Raw genomic sequence first — 24,756 nt, forward strand, 5'->3', positions numbered from 1 at the left:
CCATTGTTGCAGCCATAATGCCAGTGCATCTTATAGAGGACCTTCCCCTTTTCTCATTCACCTTTACCTGCCGCTACTGTGGGCAAGGTGTGGGACTGTATGCACTCCAGCAGCTCATGTGGGGAAAGAAGAGATAATCGGATTGAGTAAAGATATGCAATGTGAGAAGCCCTACATGGGGTCATTATAAATTGGATGCATTCTATGTCCTCGGGTTTCTTTTATTTTGCCTTACAGAGTATGGTGTCTTTCTGCAGAGATTGGTCCCTTCTGACATCATATCTAAAATAAGTAAAATAGACTCTAGAACTTTAGCTTGTAAAGAATATTTTAACTGCACTTTCCAGACAAATGTGTCAGCCCTTCTTGAATTAGAGGATCCTTGGTGGAGTAGTGGTTATGCATTGGACTGTGATCAACATAGTTGGAAGTTTGAAACTACCAGCCACTCTGTGGGAAACAGTCTAGGCTTTCTACTCCCAGAGTCACAGTCTTGGAAACCTATAGAGAGAGGGTTCACTATAAGTCCACAACAAGCCAATGGCAATGAGCTTCGTTTTGGCTATTCTTTGTCAAGTCTATAATTAAAAGGTATAAATTCTTCTTAGGTCTTTACTATTCATTGTCCCAGCATCCAAAGGCATACAAAATGATTGGAAAGTAAAATGACATATCAGGTGCACCTTAGTTTTCAAATTAACATATTTGAGTTGAACACTTTAAAGAGTACTTAAAATTTAAATATAAATTTAAATATAAAAATATATATAAGTATAAAAGCATTATGATGGATATTTTTTGCATGTCTTTAAAACTATATGCAGGCCTTCAAATACTGAATTTAATGTCTTAAAATTGGCTTGCTTATTTTCTTCATTAATGCATATGATTATAAAATTGTACCAATAAATAAAAAAGAATTTTTTTAATAAAAATATAGGAGGAGACTAATTCCCCATGAAGGTATTGTCAATGATTTTTCAAAGGATGTTGTGAATCATAGTAATATTTTTTAAAATTTCACTCTAAGGCAATTAATATTCATTTTTACATTAAAAATATTTTGCAGCAGATTTTCCCAACACATACTTTTATTTCATTACTATTTCTTACATGATTTTGTAGAATCAAGCAAACTGGACTTCTTGTCGACATCAATATTATATGGATATTTTATTTGTTATCATAATGCTTGTCTAGTTGTGAGAATTTTTTTCTTTAATGTTCAACCGTAATCCATAATGTTTCACTTCCAGTAGACAAGATTGTGTCAACTGCATTCACTTCCAGTAGATAAGATTGTGTAAACTGCATGTCGCATATTCTTCATGAATTTTTTACTTTCCTGATAGAGTATTCTCTACATTTAACTTCTTAGATCATTTGCTCAGTATGTAGACTGAAGGAGCGCAGTGAAAGGAGACAACGCTCACACTCATTCCAAATGATGCCTTTCTGAACACTTGCCTCGTGGTCTATGTACAGGTTCCATGAGCATAATAAACACTCTGCAATTCCCTCTCTTTGCCATAGGAATTCATATGAATGTTTTTGCATAGTGAATGAAACATATCAGTTCCTTTTTTTAATATCCTTTGCTTTCAGTCAAGAAATGTTTTACATCAGCAATGGTATTCCTAGGGCCATGTCCTTTTCTAAATCCTCCTTGAATCTCTGGCATTGCCTTTTGGAAGTATTTCTCTCACCATTTTTCAATTGTCATCAGCAAAAATATGTATATGTATGATGTCAATGAAAAGTTATGTGTCTCCATTTTGTGGAATTATTTGTCTTTTGGATAGGCATGAATGTAGTGAGCAGTTTGTTGCGGCATCTCCATGAATAGACTGTCAAGTCATGGAGGCTTGTTTGGGGCCACTCCGTCAGTTTTGACCATGTGCTAGCACCTGAAATGGCTGAACAGAGGCTGAGTATTGTTAGCGCAGTGACTCTGCATTCCTTCCATCCTATTTTCATGTGTCTGGTGTACAGAAAGAATACAAGCGAAGTTCAAGAGTCCATTGTGGACACTTCTTTCTGTGCTTTTTGTTCCTTCTCCATTCTCCCTGGTTAGCCCTATGTTCACCCCAAGAGCTGTGTGCTGCTCGGTGCCGTGGAATAAATTCTGACTCGCTGTGACTGAGGGTTACAGAGAAGAATTACTCTCCGGGGCTTTCCAGGCTGTCGTTTGGCCAGGGATGATCATGAGGCTTTCATTTGGTTATTTTTGTGAAGAGCCATTCTGTGGGTGCCAATTGCCCATCTTTCGATCAGCAGTCAAAATGCTTAACCATTACACAACCAGTACGGAGTGATAATAACTTTCCAAATATTCCATATCCCAATCCTAATAATAAGATAATATATTACTCACATACAAAAAGAAATTCAGGTTGCAGAGGGAATTAAACTTGCTAATCATCAAAGTTTAAACATCAGGGATTATTATATATTATCTATGTGGGAAAATTCATCTCATTAGTCTTCAAAAGTGGTGAACAATTTCTGGCCTTGTAGGAGCCATAAAACAAAAGGAGGGGGCGAGATTTGCAGGGGAAGAGGAGCAGACTTTCCTTGCTGGCTTTGAAGACAGCAGAGTGGATCATAATCCCAAGCATATGGTTGGTTTCTAGAAGTTCAGATTGTCCTCATGTGCAGCTAAGCACAGAAGCAGGAAAAGACTCGGGCTGAAGCCACAGGAAGTGAATTCTGCCAACAATCTGAATAAGCAGAGGGCAAATCCCACAAGTCTGTGGAACAGAATGCCACCTGCCATCGCGTCGAGTTTCGCCAGTGACACTCACCTTAAACATTTGACTATAATATGTAATATGTTTGTGTTGCTTGAACTGCTACATTTGTGTCAATGTGTTAGAGCAACAATGTAAATCGAATGCGACCCCAAAGGAAAAGATGTAACTGCTCCGATTTCAGAGCAGCGACTGGACCACACTGCTAATCCGACAGTCACCGTAACGTCATCATGTTTGCTTTCTGTGCCAACATAGGAAGCAGCAGAGGCCTTTTCTTGGCTACTTTTCTCTTGCTGCAACCGGGCCTGCCTCGTGACAAGCAAACTCTGTTATCATGTGAGTCCTTAAAGTGGAGAACCATTCCCGGATCAATAGAGATGAGGCAGAGAGGAGATAGGGGTGTGTGTGGGGTGGGGGAAGGAACTAGCAGAGAGTGAAAAAATGGGCAGGCTTTTCTAGAACTTACATTTGGATGGATGGTATATAAGGGTAACCAATAAGGTTCTTTGTTATTTATACTGTGTTCTAAAATTATTCAGCCTTTACTATATAATATTTGGGAACCACTGCATGGTACAAATGATTCAAGTTGCTAAAGCAAATGTCGACAATTTTAGTCCAACTGGAAATTCCTAGAAAAAAAATCAGACACTAATGACCCATTTCTGAAAAGTCAACCATTGCAAACTCTATTCTGGTAACTCTGTTACCTTGAGTTGTAATCAACTACTAGTGACTACTTTTAATGACCATTTAGAAACAATGGTTTGCTTCACGATCACAGAGGGAGCCCTGGTGTTGAAACAGTTAACCACTTGGCTGCTGGCAGGGCCTTGGAGAGTTTGCCCACCAGTGTAGCCCACCCTGGACTTGGCAAGAGGAGAACATGGTGACCTGCTCCCATCACACATAAAGCCCAGACACAACTTCGGGGCAGTTCGGTTTGTTTTGCGCCCAAATCGACTGACGGGCAAGACAACAAAAGGGGAAGCTCTCCAAGTCTTTGGTCTTGGGGTTAAAGTCACATTAACATGTCTTCCTTTGTTTGCAATATTACATCTGCGCCTCAGCTCCGGAACCTTGAGCAGTGAATCACCTTGGTCTGGTTCGAGGTTCAAATGATCCTGATTTCCGGGACGCTTTTGATTTCCAACAGACGCGAACCTAGATGTCTTTCACTCTGAGCCCATGTCTGTCCCAGAAGGCAGCTCTGCCTCACCTGCCACCTGCTGCGCAGGTTAAATGAACAATTTGGATAGCGAACATTGATCCCCCAATGCTTTAAATGTAGTAAAGTTGTTGCATAAATTGGGAGACTATCATAGGGTGACAGAAAAATAAAGGTCATAAAAGCAGGTTTATTTCTACTTTGGTGACATGGTGAGAACATGTTGGCATTTAACAACAAAACAACTAAATTGCATATTTAAATAAAGCTAGATCTGGATTTTTCTTTGTAGTTACGATCTCAATGCTGGAGTGAAGGAGTTAAAGCACTTAGCTGCCAAAGAAAGGTCAACTGTTTAAGTCCACCATTAATGTGCATCAGTTTATTGCTTCAGTAAACAGATACTTCTTGGGAAACCATTGGGAAGTTCTGTTCTGTACTGAACGGTACCCATGGTTGGAATTGACTGAAAAGGGGGGGGGGGTTTAGTTTATTTTAAAGCAAGTACAATTCACTATAAATTAAAAATGTAATTAGCAAGTTAGCATTAATATAGTATTATTTTATGTGGCTTCAGTGATATAGGAAAATTACTACTATAGTGAAGTTGCTAAGATAAAGAAGGTCTATAAAATGAATGGTGCCTTTCCCATCACTGATTTTAGATCTGAATTTGCGCATGGGAAGGTGAATAAATCCCCTTTCTGTGCCTACAACTGGTCACAGCAAAGAAATGATTGACACTCTGGTTATGTCTTTGGGAAGTAAATGATAGGGTTTGTCTCCAAGTGAGTTGCTGTGGTCTAAGGTACAATGACTCTCCTGAAGCTGCGCTTTTCTGTGCTTTCTTTTAGAATGCACTAACTAAAATAGATGTTGAGTTGATAAAACAAAATTAACCTTCTCAAATACCACTGAACCCACAGACACATTTCCTCATAACACTGAAGTCCTATTTTCATTAAAGGGGGAACTCTAAAGGGAGTCTCCCAAGCCCAGAGCCCCATATGGTATCATGAACTCTAAGCCAGAGAAGTTTTACTTTAGCTTTGTTGTCTTCAAAAAGTTTTTGCAACCAATTTTATTCAATAAAACTAATATGCACTGAGTTCCCACTAGAAGTCATAGAATGAAATTGTTTTATCAACTATTGCCTTCTGAAATCCTACCGTAAATCCCGCACCATAGGCACGATTGTTCTCCTCAGGCCAATGGAAACGGAGATAAAGTGAGTCTTAACTCTGAAAACAATATAAATAATAAGTGGCAGTTTTAGTTGCAAGCCCATGTGTTTCTGACACTTAATTCCATTTTAAAAAAGTATCTTCATCATTTTAATGCAAAGTTTAGTGGAAACAGATGATTCAGTTATAATATTGTCAAATAAATACTTAGATATCTCTATTCAGATCAATGTATGCGTTCAGATTTCACCTTTTAATTTATCTTTATTTTTTTCAGACTGAATCTTCTGCATTATAAATACAGATAACAATCTCCTGTGTGGGATTACTTGAAGAAGAATTCCAGGAAATATTTCTCTTAACTTGATAAGTAACATACCACCATGGTTTTCAAATTTTGAGGTAAATTCTTTCTCTGCTTAGTCTAGATGATTTTCTCTGCTCTGTCTTAAAGAGGTGCCCTGCATACTCCCAGGCAGTTCTACCCTGTCCTATACAGTCACTAAGAATCAGAATTTACTCGGTGGCATTGAATGAACGGTTTGATATTTCCACAGAGGAGCCTGGATGGCACATGTGTTACGTTTTGACAACTGCTCAAAACCACCACCCCGCCGTGAGAGAAAGGCAAGGCTCTCTGCTCTCAGCAAGAGTTCCAGGAAAGGAAACCTGCAGCAGCCATCAGAGCTACTGGGAGGTGGAAGCAACTTGGTGGCAGGGCAGCATTTTGTCATTTGTTTCTCAGTGTTTTCACAGCATGTCGTATAGCTATTGTGTGGCAATTATCTGTCCCTCTCCACCAGGCTGTGACATCTTCATGTATAGACCCTGCTTCAATGTTAACCTTTCCTAACATATTAGGAAACATATTAAAACCACACACACACACATATGCGCGTGCGTGCACGCGCACACACAAATCCAACAACCACCACAACAAAGTCTATTGCATGCTCATCAGTTCTGACTCATAGAGACCCAATAGGGCAGGGTAGAACCTCCCCTAAGGGTTTCCAAGACCGTAGTTCTTTATGAAAGTAAAGCCTACTCTTTCTCCTGCAGAGCGGTGGGTGCTTTCAAACTGCTCACCTTGAGTTCAGGAGATCAACGTGTAACCATGACATTATTAAGTGTCCATAAATGTTTGTTGAAAAGTAAATTCGTTTCATTGATGGAGGGCACTTAACATGTAAATGACAGAGATCTTCAATAGCATCAAATCTATGAAAGAAAATTTATCCATGACTAACCCTCAATTCTTATCCCTTTTCTAATGTCAAGATAGATTGACAAATTGGCACAGTGGCTGCAACATTGGGTTCAAATGTAACAATGATTTTGAGGATGGCCCAAGACTGGGCAGTGTTCATTTCTGCTAAGTCAGAACTGATTAGAGGGAATCCTGGTGGCACTGTGGTTACATATTGTGCTTCTAACCACAAGGTCGGCAGTTTGAAACCACCTGTGGCTCTGCAGGAGAAAGATGAAGCATTCTACTCCTGTAACCAGTTACAATCTCAGAACCTCGAAGGCCTAGTTCTGTCCTCACATAGGGGTACATGAATCAGAATCAACTCAATTTTAGTGAATGAGAAAAACAACAGCAATGTCAAGGTAATGCTGCTTAATTCATTTCTGTATACTAAAGATATGCTATTAAACACATTTAATTAGATGTTAAAACTTTAGAAATTTCAAGGGCTTTTCATTATCAGTACATTAAGTTAGGCTATTTCATTTTCTATTCTGTTTATAATGTCTTTAGATCATGCCCCCCTTGAGGAGATATTTTATAGTTCTCTCCTTCTGGTAACCCAACACATGATTCCATTAAGAACAGAGAAAAAATGATCCTTCTCTCCCTAGTTCTCATCTGCTTTTTTTTTTTCTTTCTCCTCTCTTCACCTCTCCCTTCCGCTCCTCTTCCTGCCCCCCTCTCCTGTCACTACACCTCTTCTCTCCTTTCCTCTTCCCTACCCCCTCCTCTGTCTCTCTCCTGTGTCTACAAATCCAAAGCGGTGAACAAGAGAGAAGGGGTTTTCTAGGCTTGAGATTTTAAAGATGATGTGTAAGAAGAAGAAAGGGAATGGGGAAAACATTTGTGGAAGAAGCAGGGGTTTGAAAGAAAGGGAAAAAGAAATGTAGAGTCAATAAAAATAGTCATTTGTATGAAAAGGGAAGTTGGCAATACTTTAAAGTGAATTCAATTTTCCATACTTAAATTTTGTTGTGATAATAGCTATATATTGGATATCTACCTTATAAACTGCATGCCTCTTTGCCATTAGCCAACATAATTGTATAACAACTTTATCTGATAATTGATTTTGTTCCTAATTAATTTTACATAGATGTTACACCTGCATCTTCCTAAAGGTAATATTTATTACAGCAAATGAGATGTATTATTTGATAGAAGACATAAACAGAGCAAATAATTAGCTGATTTACAACTTGCTTTAGATAGCTTCTTCAATTATGAAAATCATTAGTGAAATGGAGTTCAAGTAAAAACCTCAACATAATTTCAACGTGTCCTTGGAGCTACTTTCTGACCCATTTTAACATATCACCTCTTCAAATATTCATAAGAAAAGAGAAATTTTAGGCTTTTATTAAAGATAACGTTTTTTAGTTTCCTCTCAATATTTTAGAAGTTACTATCTCTTATATTGCTTTCCGTAGGTAAAACTTCTTAAACATAACAACACAAATTTCACAGTTCACTTTCCCCAAGCATGAGTGTTCCCTGGGGAGAAGACTTGAAAGAACTCAGTGCCTCTCTGCTTCTCTGGCTTCCTGTGGAAGGCATACCATGGTCTGCGGGCTAATCCGTGGGCTATTAACTGCAAGAGTCTTCTTGGCCGAAACGTATAGTCACTCTAAGGGATCATGTGAGACTATGAAGACTGACCTGTGAGAATTACTAAGGAGCAGTCCTTCGTACCACATAGTCCTCTGTCCATCATAAGGCTGCTCTGAGTCAACCTGACTTGAAAGGCAGTCGGTGGTGTAATGTAAGAGATGTACGAGTTATTTACCCTTTGTCTTATTTATCTATTTCTGCTATAAAGGTAACAACACTAGAGGCTGGCATTTAGAAATATATACGCATTTGCTCAGGATTTGTCATTACTATTATGGCCTGTTAAGTGGTTCCAACATAAGAACCGTAACTATAGTCACATGAAGCACTGTGCCGTCACATCACATCCTCACATGTGCAGCTATGATTGATCCCACTGCTGGAGCCACTGTGTCAATATATCTCATTAAAGGTCTTCCTCTTTTTGTGGAAACAAGATTTTAATGGTATTGGATTTTCCATTTTACTGACTATTCACACTCACCAAAGCCTTAATAAATAACCTGTAATGGTGGTCCTTCACTATGCTCAAGGCGTCACAGTCTAGAACATGGAATCGGCGTAGGTGGCACAGCCTCATCCACTTACTGTAGATCAGGCCTTACCATCACAACTGTGACCACTGGATGCTCTCATTGCACCTTCATCATTACCGATAAGGGTAAAAGGTGACGCTCGCCACGGCTGCTGGGTGCGGACTCTTCAAGAGGAAGAGCAAACCTGGTCTCAATGAGCAAAATAAGGCAGCAGATGCCACTTTGCAGGTAAGCCCAAACTTGGCCTGTACTTAGAATGAGAATGGGATCCAGGCTAGGAAAACTCATTGTCCCTCTTGACCCCTATTCCTATACTTCCATAACTATTACCTCCTCTCAGATGGTCAAATTATGCAGTCCTCCAGTGTCCTGATTATAAGGTCTTCCTCTTTTTCACAGATGCTCCATTTCACCAAACCCAGCATCCGCATCCAGCCTTCACTCCCTCCTGATACAGGTCCGAAGTGCATGCAGCGAAATCCTGCCATCCTTTTCCCAGAGAGCAATTGGGCTGCTTCCAAGATCAATTTTCTCATTGTTCTTCAAATCCATCATATATGTCTTGGGCTGTTTTTTTGTTTTGTTTTGGTTTGGGGTTTTTGTTTGTTTGTTCGTTTGTGTTTTAGCAGCAAGATACACACACACACACGCTGACACAGCATTTTGTAAAGGCATTAGAAAAGTATACCAGAAGATGGGATGACTTAATGTACAGACAATAGAATGTCTTTGAAAATGTCTATTTGTGTTTTAACACCAAATAAAACATATCTGCAAAGAGAAATTTATATCAAGAAAATGCTTACCCAATTGTAGATGTAGGTAAATTCAACATAGTTCAATAGTGTGAGTCAGATATTAAACTGGAGCCATCTCCAGACTCACACTGCTGTGGGTGCTGATGAATCAGGAAGCATAAAGATCAATCAAGAAGTAGGAAGACAAAGCAGGAAGACTAAGGCTGGTGAATGCAAAGGCAGATGAATCGAAAGTCAGCAGATCTGGCATGTGACTGCAGAATCCAATGACTCCAACATTGGTAGGTCCAATGGCAACTCATGGCAGGGTATTGACTCCCAATGGTGGCAGACACTATAGTGGACCACCGACTCATCTCCAAAGAACCAGAGATAAGTGAGCCAGATATCCAGCAAGAAGCAAACAAGCTCTCCACAGAGTCTGTTTATGAATTAGACCACACCCTGGAGAAACTTCCTTTCAGTTGCATCAGGGCTGTGTCCTTGGTAAGGAGGTTGTATTCCATAATATGCTCTTAAACTTACTGATTTCTCACAGCAGGATGAATTATGAACTTAATTACATTGTGTTACTTAACATAGTGGGAGATCAATAGGCCTTACCTTCATATCTCCAGAGACTCAACCAACTTGACACAATTCAAACTACCACAGTATATTCTACATTCTTTTCCAGCACTATTAAGTTTAGGTAGCTAAAAGTAGGAATTCAAGGTCCTAGTTCAAGGGGTAGGTGTTTAATCTCCCTTGGCCCTTGTAAAAGTCCTCATTCCTTCTGAGCTTCTGATCCTGAGTGATCGTCATGTGTCATGGCATCTTGCTCCACTATCGCTGCTTTTCTATTGCTAATTAAACTATGTTATATTTCAAAATAAAGGGCCTCAAGGTATGCTATTTTTCTTCATTAACATAAAAGACAATTCATATAAATATAGAATAATAACCAGTCATCAGGATTAAGATTTTCAAAACATACTTTAGGTGAGATACAATCCAATCCATAGCACACTCTTTTATGATTTTTCAACAATAATAAAATTAGTGTGGTAGTTATATTCTCTATGAACTTGAGGGTATTAAGAGTGAAGGGGTGGAGTTTAGTTTGTCAATTGGGTCACAGCTGGAAGACCTCATTAGAAGGTGCAACAGAGATAATAGCTCACTAGAGGCTAAACCCACTCTCTCTCTGCCCTCCCTTATCTGCTGAGGAGACACACTTGGGAGCTGGTGGAGCCACGTGGAGATGCTTCCCCTAACACTGGATCCACAAGCTTTCTACCCACTGGCCAGTGGCCTTTCTGCATTTGGTGTCATTGCATATGCTGTGCAAGTCTTAAGAGGAATGCAGGAGCTAATGTCAGACTTATGGCTAATATTGAACTTATGGACTTGATCTGCACTGGGCTGGGATGTTTTATGGGTACATAATTGCTTCTTGATATAAAGTTCTCTCCTACACATATATGAATGCCTCTGCATTTGTTTCTCTAGTCAATCTAGACAAACACAATCAACAATATAATATAAGTATCAACAACGTGCTTACTATGTTCCAAGACGTCCTCTAGCGAAAATGGGCATTAGTATAGAAAGCTTCCTACGAGTCACAAGAAATAAGCAGTTAGAGAAAGCAACTAGAGCTGCTTGCCATGTCTTAGTTACGCCTGTGTATCTCATTACAAAGAACTCTTTCAAATTAAAACAAGCATGTAGATGACAAAATGAAAGAAAATGGATAATAGATCTCTCTTTTAAAAAAATCATTTTATTGGGTGCTCGTACAACTCTTATCACAATCCATATGTCCATCTGCATGTCAAGCACATTTGTACATTTGTTAGCATCATCAATTTCAAGACATTTTCTTTCTATTTGAGTCCTTGGTGTCAGTTTCTAATTTTCCCCTCCCTCCCTCCTTCATCAATCCTTGATAATTTATTAATTATGGCAAAATATATTTATGTATATATATAGTATATATATATAGGTTTAGTATTCAGGTAGCAGATGGCTATTGAGCCTCTACTCAAGTAATGCTGCAACACAAGAACACTTTGTTCTAAAAACGTTTGTTCTGTTAATGATGCTCACCTTCCCAACATGGTCACTGAAGACAAATGGATGCATAAGCAAATGTGGTGAAGAAAGCTGATGATTCCCAGGCTATCAAAAGATATGGCATCTGGGGTTTTAAAGGCTTAAAGATAAACAGGTGGCCATCTAGCTGAGAAGCAACAAAGCCCACATGGACGAAGTACACCAGTCTGTGTGATCATGAGGTGTCTATAGGATCAGGTATCAGGCATCAAAGACTGAGAACAAAAAGTCCTATCCTTGTGAATGAGTGGGAGTGCAGAGTGGAGACACAAAGCCCATCTGTATGCAATTGGACATCCACTTACAGAAGGGTCACAGGGAGTAGATGAACCAGCCGCTCAAGGTACAGTATAGCACCAATGAAACATACAACTTTCCTCAAGTTCTTTAATGCTTCCTACCCACCCCCACCCCACGATCATGACCCCAAATCTACCTTACAAATCTGGCTAGACCAAAGCATGTACAGAGGTACATGTAAGAGCTGGAAACACAGGGAGTCCAGGACAGATAAACTCCACAGAACCAATATTGAGAGTAGTCATACCAGGAGGGTAAGGGAAAGTGGGAAGGGGAGAACCGATCACAATGATCTATCTATAACCCCTTCTCAGGGGGATTGACAACAGAAAAGTGGATGAAGGGAGACATTGGTCAGTGTAAGACATGGAAAACTAATAGATGTATTGTCTCCCTTCTCCCAATGTATTACTTCCCTTCTCCCAATCTTCTTGTACCTTTAATGGATTACTAGAACATTTATATATGTGGGCCAAATGAAGCACCAGCTTTGGCCCGTTGACCTCTTATTATACTTGTATGTCAACACTTGTGAGCCCCAAATTCCAAAAATACCTTTGGGTCCCACAGGGTCTAAATAGTTTCACTGTGACAGTTATAATAGATAAGCTCTACTAAGATTTTCAGTTTACATGTCCCTTATTTCATGAGAAAATTTGAATTTACATATAGGAGGCCAATAAGCTATGATTGTTGCTAGGTGCTGATTAATAAATGTCCACTCATGTTGATCCTATGAACAATAGACTAAGTGAAACACTCACCAGGCCTGGGCTATCAGGATTGCGCTTGGGCCTGCTGCTGCAGCCACCGTGCCAGGTTATCTCCTTAATGGTCTTCCTCTTTTGGCTCACCCTCTACGTTACCAAACACGGGGTATTTCTCTAAGGATAGGTCTCACCTGATAACATGTCCAAAATATGTGAAACAAAGTTTCCTCACCCTTCCTTCTAAAGAGCATTCTGGATGGACTTCTTTAGCAGATATGTTTGGTTCTCTGGCAGTCCATGGTACTTTCTATGTTCGTTGCCATTGTTATAATTCAAACGCATCAATTCTTCTGTCATCTTCATTATCCATTGTTCAATTTTCACAGGGCACATGAAGGATTGAAAATGTGATGGTTTGCCTTAGGGATAGCTGAACCCTCAAAGTGCTAGTTTTGCTGTTTAACACTTTAAAAAGGTCTTGGGCCACCACTTTGCCCAGGAAAATACATCTTTTGATTTCTTGACTTATGCTTCAAAGTCCCTGATTCGTGGATCCACAGGGAAATGAAATCAAGCATAATTTCAAATGTTTCTGTGACGGTGTAATCCTTTCAATTCTTTTTGATGCATCCTTTATCATTCAATGTTTTGCCTATAGAATCCTTCAATATTTCAAGTGGGGCTTGAACTTTTCTGCAGTTTTTTCAGCTTGAGATGTGCTCAGCATGCTCTGCCTTTTTGGCACTGACTCCAGCTTTTGTTCATTGAATTATAATGCTCTGCTTTGTCTTCTCGCGTGCTCCTTTAAAATTTCCCTTATCACTGTGCCAAAACACACTTAGTTGACATTTCACAATTCCAAGCAATGAGAACGCTTGTGAGAATGGCACACAGGATCTATGCAATGTTTTATTGTATGTAGCATTGCTCACAACAATAGTGCCCCAAAGCAGACAATATCCGTGCTGGAGAGTGAATCCTAATATTGCAGAACAATATTTCATGCATCTTTTGGAAACGATTGGGCCTTGCTTTAATACTTGAAGCTTTTTCTGGTAGTGGAAATACTCTATTGGGATCTTATTTCCTTGTAACTTTTCTACTGATGCAGTTAACCAAAATTTTGGACTTTAATTCTTAGTTGTAGTTATTCATTTGTTAATGATCTTCCCTCAGTAAAATTGTGCTAGATAACAAAGCACTTCATGACTTATTTCTGGCAAATACCAAAAATAAACACTGCCATAGAATAGTATTTTACCCAAAATCACCTTGTAGGGCAGGGTAGAATTGCCCTTGTGGGTTTCTGAAATTGAAACTCTTTACAGGACTAGAAAGTCTCTTTGTTCCCCTGGAGCATTTGATGGTTTCCAACTGCTGCCTTGGGGTGATCAGCCCAGTGCATACCCTCTACACTGCCAGGGCTCCTGGAGGAGTCTTTATCATTGCAAACACCTCCTGTTTCAATTGGATATCCTCTTTCAAAATGCACAATGAGAGATTCGGCAGAACACTCTCAGAGACACCTGGTTTCATTCAATATACATTATGTCTAGCTACCACTTCGTGTTGTTATTCGTTGTAATGCTATCAGTTCTTGGTTACATTCCATGTTGCAAAGAAGTTTAATTATCTTATTAAATTCATTATTTTGTGGTAAATCAAATTAAGTATGGCATCGCTAAATCCTTGCGATGTAAGAGTTGTATTTCATAGGACAATACTTTCAAGGAAAGGATTCACATCTTGAATGATATTTTTTTTCTTGATAAGTTGTTTCTCATATGTACCCTTACTCCACCCACCCACCCCAACCAAAGGATCATAGAATAAGAGTTCCCCAGCTATAGCACTTAACTGGATTGTGCCAAGATATCACTAATTCTTCTTCTAAGTAACATGAACTGGTGATGTTATGAAAGCTTAGTGTCTTTAAAGCTCAGAAATCATGCAGACAACGTCTCTTCTGGAAGTGTATGCACAAGAAAGCAGTCAAGGAAACGGTGGTCAAAGAAAGTTTAAGAGATTCAAGATGACTAGGGAGTGTGTATGAGGTCACCCTAGAATGATGGAAATGATTTAATTAGGTCAGAATCAAACTTCTATTTTTTAATTAAGCTTCAGCGTTCCTAAATTATCTGTTCCATATTACTAAGGAAAGATTCTGTTACTTAGACATATATGACAAGTAACTTCTTATAAAACCTTAACCATCGACATCAAACAATGGAGAAAGCAAGGATGTGGTGTTTTGAAGCAATAGCTGTCAGGAACTGCGTACCAGGATCTTCAGGAGCATGTGCAACATTTCTTGTGAAGAATGTATATGTAAAATTTCAGAAAATCTTCTGCTAAGTTAACTCCAGGGATTTTACCTAAAAAAATAGTTTATCTAGTCTTACAAAGTTATAACTTACTCTTGTCTTGTAGCTGCATATAGTCTAAAATCCAAGTGATTTTGGTCACTTTTGCCCTTTCTCATTTTTACTGCATAAGAAGCTCACCTCCTCCTCAGACCATGAAACCATTTGTAATCTTCAATTCCAATGCGTTGTCTTGCATATGCTATCCCTGTGCACCAATAAAACAATTTTCTTTCACTCTTACCAGTTTAAGTTCTGTTCAGTGCTAAGAAAATTTCTTCAACATTCAGTGATCTTATGATTTAATAAATAATAATAACCTACTGTTCTGAAAATTTGGTTTTGGAGTTGTTTTTAATTTACTTAGAGTGCACATTTATAGGATCTGCCAAGCTAAATCAAATAGTCAACTAAGTTTTTATAAAAATCCACTGCCCCTCTTTTTCAACTTCTTCTGAATATCTTATTTTTGTGCCCTTTAAAAAAATTTGAACATATTTTTAGTTGACATTTGGCCCGTGGTTTTATGAACAATTTTAGTATTCTTCGTTTTCTGCACTGTTTCAGCTAAGAACTAGTTCTGTATTCGCCCCTAGCTATTACAGAATACTCAGGAGAAAGCAATATTTTCAGTGGCGTTTTGGTAGATATTTAACATCAAGCTCTCTGGGAAAATAAAACAAACAAACAAAACTGCATTGTAGGATTTTCCCATTTCTATGAAGTAGCAATTCCCAGAAAGGTTGGCATTAAGCTACCAATATGACATTCCTGAACCTGGTGTTAAAGCTATCAGTTCTCAGGAGACAGAACACTGGCTGCAACACAATTTTCTACACGACACAATTTGATACTGTTCTTAAAATTAACTTCCTCCAAGTACATATCTGAATACCAAGAATTTGTGAAGAGTTGTAGTTGAGGGTAAAATCTGCTCTTTATTAGACCTGCTAAAATAAAGTAAAGATAGAGTGAGATATAGAAAAGAAAGGGCACTGCCCAGGCAGTGGGTGAATGGTAAAGTTCAGACTCAAATACATCACAGGCCATTCTGATTTCCCCAGATATATGTACTCATTGCCATTGACTTAGTGCTGACTCAGAACAAGCCACCACGGGGTTTGTGAGGCCGTCATCTTGGTAGGGGCAGATAACCTCAGCTCTCTCCCATGGAGCAGCTGGTAGGTTTGAATGCCAGCCAGGGTTCCTGCTCTGTCTTCAAGGCAGAGTGTATATGTATATGTATGTTTCACACTTCATAAATATATGGTTATATTACATATCACTTTTAAACAATGATAAGAACATTGGTAAAACAAAAATTCAGAGTATAATTACTCATTCACAATTTATATAATGCATGTATGTAACAAATATATCACTTACTGTTTCTTCAATCTACGTCTTACTACACGTACACATGTGCTCCTTAGTGTTTCACTCATTGATTCACAAAATTTTTAAAGGAAAAGCAGTGGTACTCTTGTACTTATTTTTTTTCTAAGACCCTAAATCTCGGGGATAAATGAGCAACAGGGCTTCAGAGCATAGTCCAAGCACCGTAGAGCCTTCTCCTTTGCCTTTCCTCTCATCTCTTCCTGGCTGCTTTCACCTCCCCAGCAGCAGTGCGACATTTTGCTTTCAATGGCGGGCATCACCGACTACATTTCCTCCACTTCTGCTGTGGACACGCATGGCGCTAGTCAGTCCTGATGCTCCTGTAGACTCCAGGGATGGATGGTGCCTGTGGGAGTGGCAAATGATCAGGAAGAAGGCATAGCAACAGGGCAGAAGGGACCAAGGTGTCCATTGGTAGCTAATCTACCACCACAGAAACACCTGGTTCCTGCATCTATTTCAGCACTCACCACTCACACCTCCGCCGTCTGAGCCCCGCCCCCTTTTCCAGATAATGTACATAGTCCCACTCCAGCTGCCGGTGGCTGTAGCCTCTTCCAGCCTAACTGCAAACCTGACAAGACCAGTGCCCTTTATCTGGTGGATATAGCACGTGGCTTTTCCCAGTCAGAACTCATAAGATTTTAATGTCTTTAAAGGGATTTAATTACAAGTTGTGAAGGAATGGCTGTGTATAATATGATGTTTGTACAATGGTCAACAAAAATGTCAAAATACAAAACTATTGTTTTTTGGCATACCCTCCATGTTGATCTATACATATTCTGCATGTGCTATTTCCATCTCTTTAACCTATCCCCAAAGAATTTTGAACTCTTTGATTTGTGGTAAGTAAAGATGGCTGCGTTTACATCCTGGAAGGACTCAAGGTACGTGTCTTTCAGCGCTGTTGGGTGCATGTACTGTTCACCACAAGATCGGCAGTTTAAATCCACTAGCTCTTCTGAGGGACAATGGTGAGGTCCTCTGTTTTCATGTACCTATATATTATATTTGGGAGTCCAAAGTAAAGTGTTGGCATTGAGTTTTTCTAGTTTTTTTTGAGTCTGGAAAACAAAAATGAATTTGAATGGTAAAAACCAGGGCAGTAGAGCGAATGGGCTCAGGTTTTCAGGGACATTCTGATAGGAAAGCCCTTGCTAACTTCTGAGAACACGAATGTGTATTGTTCGGAGGAAGGAAAAAAATCCCTCAACCCCTTTCTTACCATTGAAGTTCTCCATTTTCTTAAAACACCTTCCAATTAGCCACCATGAACTGCCTGTTTCCTATGAGGAAAACTAGCAAGCCGCCCCTAACAAAACAGTTTGCATAGCCTGCTGAGCCAACCTCTGAGCCTTAAAATCTTGACAATAACGGGACCAGCAAATTTCCTCCAAAGCCACCGTTTTGGGTGTACTTTTAAAGGCTCCCTAACAAAGACAGAGATAATACTGACAGAACGTGCCTGTAACCATCCGCAGATTGCCGATCTAAATGTAAATATGTTTTGTGGGGGAGAAACTGTGCAGAGATGAACTGTGACACCGGTAACAACTCTGGTCTGTATTTGCCTGCAAGCGTGTGTGTGCGTGTGTGCGTGTGTGCGCGTGTGCGTGCGTGTGCATGTGTGTGCATGTGCGCATGCACGTGCACACATGCATATATTAAATATCACCTAACACCCAATTGTATAAATGATAAAAATAAATGGCATACAAGGTTTATTTCATTAAAAAGAATGTCAACAGTCTAAATATCTCTTCTTTTCAGTCCACATTCATCTTGACCACCTCAATATCAAATCTGGATATATCTCCATAAGTCACATTATACATTTAAAGCTTACATTTACTTGCTTGATTGTTTAACACTATCAGAAAAACTTTAGCTTCCATAAAGATGGGGTTCATCATCAGTCATGAAATACCTACCACAGTGCTTTCGGTCTATATCACATTTTACAACTAGGAAACACTTACGCCAGCCAGTCAAAGTCACAGAGAATACTTCCAAAATCATAGAATTCTTATTTCCCTCATTAACAAAATAATATTGAAGTGTAATGGAATAAATGCAAGACTACTTGCACTTATTGGATTTATTTGATGGTAATATTTTGTGAATAGAAATAATTACGTTTTTCATGATGGGAGGTTGATACGAAAATTTTGTCTTCTAACATGAAATTATATTACCAGTATGAATTGATAAGCTCCAATGAAGGATACAGTGTTGAATAGTTCAGTCTACAACGAGTGCAGTATAGTATCCATTGGTCCATATAAATATAAATTTGCTTTGTTTCCTTCAGAATGTAGGAAGTATAAACTAATTCTTTCATGTCTATACAGAGTATGCCCTGAGGAGAAAAATATAAATAAATGATATATAATTTTAAAAGCATTATAATATACCTCTATTAAGATACCCTTTCCTTTTTCATGTGTATAGTCAAAGAGAAAGACTCTACAGAATGTCTTATTGAGGATTAATAGATAAAGAATTTTAGGGCATAATATCTGATTTTCTAGACACCTAACAAACAGGTGCTTTCTAAAAAGCAGAACAATGTAACTTATGAGTTTTGTAGTTATGTATTAGGGCATGGTCAATAGAATTTTGGGTGGCTGTGAATATTTCTTAAATAATCACATTTATTCTTTAAAAAGTAGGGCTCAATATTTTGTAGCCCAGGGGTTCCTGTTTTATTTTATGTTTATTTAAATGTCTTTTACAAATTGTTTCAAAATGCAAATGAAAATAACTTTAGTTGGAAAGCACAGAGCTTTGAGATTCATAGGCTGGATGCTCTTTTACAAGAATTAATCTGTGTTGTGTCTCTGGGCCTCTGTTGTGGTGCACATATGGTGTGGAAAGTTGCCTACAGACTGAGACCTCTGTGATACAAGGTGCAACAGACAGCTGAAAGATGACAATTTAGGATATTGCTGATGTCACCTAGGCTCTAAGTGTCATTCCTGTGGCATTATTTTTCTTCACTTGATTTATTTTCTTGGCATTCTAACAAGATGTGTACATGGAAATTGCCTCTGGAATTACTTGATTCAGTATTCAATAATGTAAATGATAAATGTATAGATAAAATTTAAGATTTTTCTAGAGGGAAAAATTATATGTAATGACTGGAGTAAAATTATAAAGTAAAAACCAAAGAAAATAACTATATTTTTATATTGTTGATCATTCATTAACATCATATGCCTTGTTTTTTGGTAAATATTGTGTGTGTGCTCTCATTATTTTATTATTTATTTTAGAAAAAATATGGAAAGAAATTTGGAGACAAACTGGATAATATGCTGTATCAATACCAAAAGGTAAAACCATGTATAACCACCCATACAAATTGATTAATATTACAATTAACCATTTCTTTGGTTTATTATTAAAGGTTGTCCATCAATCTCCTACCTATGCCTGCAGTTACATATAGCTGATCAAATCCCTTCTTTGTGCCCCAAGTTGCTTTTCTACTCTTAATTCATGAGTAACAAAACTATAAAAAAAATTCCATCCAAATCCTTCATTTGGGCATATACTTTTATATCTGCATTCTTTCAATTACTCATCCACAAATTACAATAGAATACAAACCAAATAAACCAGAGAAGGTTTTAAAAATGTCTGGGGCAGCATCTAACCTCCTCTAACTTGAACAAGGGTGGAAGGATTAAGATGTTCATCAACAGTCACTCAATGTTGATGCTTATGAGATGGAGTTCAGACATGCTTCTTCTCTACAATTACTTTACCAACTCTGACACTACTGTCCTGCCCCATACAACTCTCTACTTCTCTGATGAATTTTATAATTTATTGCAATGACCACCCTGAACTCACAGATACTATTTATTTATGTGGCTTATTCGGCAAGTAACTGGTAGATGTCAGACTCTGAGATACTTAGGACACAGCGCTTCAGGCAAGACAGTCTCTCAGCCTGTGACACCTTGGCATCACCCCAGCATGGCAAGTGTAAAAATGTCATCCAGTTTTCCTGATTGTAGGCATGAATGAATTCTTCCAGCAACCCTGGAAGGAAAGGTGCTCAGTTCATCATTATTGTTCCTGGGGCAGCCTAGAAGCCACACACTCCAGCAGTAAGCCTCCTGCCTGAAGGAACTCAACTCTCTTCATCCCTGAGCCAGACAACCTAGTAAATCTTTTTTTTTAAATCATTTTATTGAGGGTTCGTACAATTCTTATCACAATCCATATATCCATCCATTGTGTCAAGCACATATGTACATTTGTTGCCATCATCATTCTCAAAATATTTGACTTCTACTTGATCCCTTAATATCGGCTGCTGATTTCCACCCTCCCCACTACCCCCTCCCTCATGACCCCTTCATAGTTCATTCATAAGTTGTTATTTTGTCATATGTTACACTGTCTGGCGTCTCCCCCCACCCTCTTCTCTGCTGTCCCTCCCCCAGGGAGGAGGCTATACGTAGATTCTTGTAATCAGTTCCCCCTTTCTACCCCATGTTCCCTCCACCCTCCAGGCATTGCCATTCTCACCACTGGTCCTGAAGGGATCATCTATCCTGGATTCCCTGTGTTTCCAGTTGCTATCTGTACCAATGTACATCCTCTGGTCTAGCCAGGTTTGTAAGGTAGAATTGGGATCATGATAGTGTGGGGGAGGAAGCATTTAAGAACTAGAGGAAAGTTATATGTTTCATCCTTGCTACCCTGCACCCTGACTGGCTCATCTCCTCCCCACAACCCTCCAGTAAGGGGGTGTCCAGTTGGCTACTGATGGGCTTTGAGTCTCCACTCTGCACTCACCCACATTTACAATGATATGTTTTTTGTTCCTTCATGCTTGATACCTGATCCCTTCGACAGCTCATGGTCACACAGGCTGGTATGTTTCTTCCACAAGGGCTTTTTTGCTTCTGAATTAGAAGGCCACTTGTTTATCTTTGAGCTTTTAAGACCCCAGATGCTATATCTTTTGATAGCCAGGCACCATTAGCTTTCTTCACCACATTTGCTTATGCACACATTTGTCTTCAGTGATCATATCAGGAAGGTGGGCACCCACTGATAAGATTTTTAGTTCTTTCATATCTGGTTACTGTTACTGTTCCCTTCTACGCCTCATGGTCAGAAAGGCTGGTGTGCTTCTTCCATGTGGGTTTTGATGCTTCTCAGCTAGATGGCCGCTTTCAGGTCTTTAAGACTCCAGGCGCTATATCTTTTGATAGCCAGGCACCGTCAGCTTTCTTCACCACATTTGCTTATGCACACATTTTTCTTCAGCAATCGTGTCGGGAAGGTGTGCATCCTGGAATTACAATTTAATAGAACAATGTGTTCTTGCATTGAGTAAGTGCTTGAGTGGAGGCCCAATGTCCCATCTGCTGCCTTAATACTAAACCCATAAATATATGCCTATTGATCTGTTTCTCCACACTTTAATATAAATATATTTACAAATGCACATTCCAGTCTTTAGACCTCAATAAATACCCTTTGTCACCTAGTTATTTCCTCTATTTTCTTTTATTTTTATCTTGTCCCACTATCATGCTCAGCCTTCATTTGGGTTTCAATAATTTCTTTCTATTACCTTGCCCTTGTTGAATCCCTACCAGGCCCCTCACACCCTCCTTGCCACTGATTTTGGATCACTTGTTCCTCCCCTGTCCCTGGGTTGGTCAGCACCACCTCCTTACCCCCTCATTCCCCTCTCCTGTGCTCCCCCAGAACCATTGGTCCCATTGCTTTCTCTTCCAGACTATTCATCCAGTCTATATTATCTAGATAGATCTGTAGAGATAATAATATGCACCAAAAATCAATCCATAGCAAAGTAGGCAATGAGTGAGAACACAGCAATGACAACAACAAAAAAAGGAAACCAATTACCCATAGAAGAATAAATTAATTAAAACAAGAAATTTTAAAAAGAAAGAAAAACCTGTAAATAGATCAAGGTCTGATTATTGATCTCTAGGCATGTCCTTCAGTCAGGTTCAATGGGGTACCATGCTTTGGTTCCAGATTCTGTCCTTTGTACTCCCTCAGGGGCTCCCTGCTCTCTCCCATGGTTGCTCTGTCATAGACCTTTAGGGGTTTGCCTCAGTGTCACAGGGTAAGTCGGGACCAGTCCCGACACGGAATCACCAATGTTGTCCCCTGTAGGGCCCTAGGCCATCAAGGGACAGTGTGTCTTGTAGTGGGATCGGCCATATTGTCCCCTCTGTCCATTGGCTATTCATAGTGGAGATATCGTCCTCCAGGCCTGATGGGCCAGGATGTTCTCCACTCTCTCTTCCTCTCCCTTCATTTGCTCCCATTTTCTCTGATCAGACATGCCCCTCTCTCCTAGCGGCACCTTCAGTGCCATCCTCTCAAGTAAATTTGCCTGGGATGAGGGGCAGTTGTACACGTAGCTGGTATAGGGGACAAGCCATCAGGCCCTGCACTGGCTCCCCACTCCTTGCCGGCACACTGAATTCATCTGGCACTGACTTTATATCTGGTCCCTCTTTCCCTGTGGAGACACACAAGCAATAGCCCCCCCCCCCCACTTGGATGGGTCAGTGTCCTATTCCTCTATCACACATCTTTTTTTTTTCTTTCCCCTTTCTCCCCTACACCCCTGTTTTAGTTGGCTACCATATGTACCCTTGGATTTGGTCTGGTCCCTGTCATATTACCTGGACCTCACCCCTGGAGTGTTTGTATACAGTAGCATTTTCCCTGTGCCCCTTTTGCACTTACCTTCTGTTCTCTCTTTTATATATAAACTTATCTCAGTGAACTCATGTTATATTTGTCCTTTTTGTGCTTGGCTTACTTTCACTTAGCGTAATTTCCTCCAGTTCTTCCCATGCAGCGATATGCTTCGTGCATTCATCACTGCTTTTTAGCGATGCATAGTACTCCATTGTATGCATGTACCATAGTTTTTTAATCCATTTGCCTCTTGACAGATATTTGGGTTATTCCCCACTCCTTGCGATTGTGAACTGTGCCGCAATGAACATTGGAGCACAGATGTCTGACCTTGGTTTGTTTCTTGCCTCTTCTGGGTATATGCCCAGTAGGGGGATTTCTGGGTCGTATGGTAACTCCATTTCCATCTGTTTGAGAAATTGCCAAATCGATTTCCACAGGGGCTGTACATACCTACAGGTCCACCAGCAGGGGATGAGAGTTCCTATCTCACCCCAGCCCCTCCAACACTTGTTGCTTTCTGATTTTTTGAATTGGGCTATCTTTGAGGGTGTTAGGTAGTATCTCATCATTGTTTTGATTGGCATTTCTCTTATGGCTAATGATAGGGAACATTTTCTCATATGTTTATTGCCCACCTGATTTCAGATTCTGTGAAACTTCTTTTTAGGTCCTTTGCCCACCTCCTCAGTGGGCAATTAGTTTTTCTCTTGATGTTTTCCCAGTCAGTGAACTCTCTTATTACTCTCTTGGTGAATTCTTTCAATGTACATAGGTGTTTTATATTCAGTATATCCTACTTGTCTATTTGTGACTCCTCTGTATTTGTATCCTTCCCAATTTCTGATAGCCTATGTATTCCCAGTGCCAAGGTTCTCAGGTTTGGCCCAAATCCCTCATTAATTGCCCTAATAGTTTGGGATTTTATCTCAAAGTTTGTGATCCACCTTGAGTTTATTCTTGGGCATGGAGTCAGTTAAGGGTCTTGCTTAATTTTTCTGCAGGTAGATATCCATTTTTTTCTAGCACTATTTATTGAAGATAGCATCTGCTTCCCATTTAATATTTTTGGACCCTTATCAAAGATCAGTTGCCTATATGCTGATGTTTTTATTTCTGGGTCTTCAACTCTTTTACATTGGTCTGAATATCTGCCATTATGCCAGTACCACACTGTTTTGACTATTGTGGCCATATAGTATGTGCTAAAATCAGGTAGCACAAGCCCTCCCACTTTGTCCTTCTCCTTGAGGACTTCTCTGCTAATTCTGGGATTCTTCCCCCTCCATATGAAGTTGGTCATCTGTTTTTCCAATTCTTTGAAGAAAGATGGTGGCATTCGTATCAGGATAGCATTATAGTGCCTTGAGCAGAACTGATATCTTTACTATATTCCATCTGCCAATCCATGAGCATGGGGTATTCTTTCATTCGTTGATGTCATTCTTGATTTCTTAAAGTGGTGTTTTATAATTTCCCTCATACAAATTGTTCATTTCTTTAGTCAGGTATATCCCTAGGTATTTCAATTTGTGCTTGGCTATTGTAAAGGGTACTACCTTTTTAATCGTCTCTTCGGTGATCTTGTCTGAGGTGTAGAGCAGTCCAATAGACTTCTGTTTGTTGATTTTGTATCCTGCCACTCTGCCATATTCCTCTATTGCTTTGCTATACTTCACTTGTGGAAATTAAGGTATCTTCAATATACAGAATCATATTGTCTGCGAATCATGATAGTTTCACCTCTTCCTTCCCCAGCTGAATGCCTTTAGTATCTTTCCTTTGTCTTATGTTGTTAGCTAAGACCTCCAGCATGATGCTAAATAGGAATGGGGGCAGGGGCATCCTTGTCTGGTCCCCTTTTTCAGTGGAATTGTTTTCATCTTTTCTACGTTAACTACCACAT

Source organism: Tenrec ecaudatus, chromosome 1 (assembly GCF_050624435.1).
Source record: "Tenrec ecaudatus isolate mTenEca1 chromosome 1, mTenEca1.hap1, whole genome shotgun sequence".
NCBI classification, from domain to species: domain Eukaryota; kingdom Metazoa; phylum Chordata; class Mammalia; order Afrosoricida; family Tenrecidae; genus Tenrec; species Tenrec ecaudatus.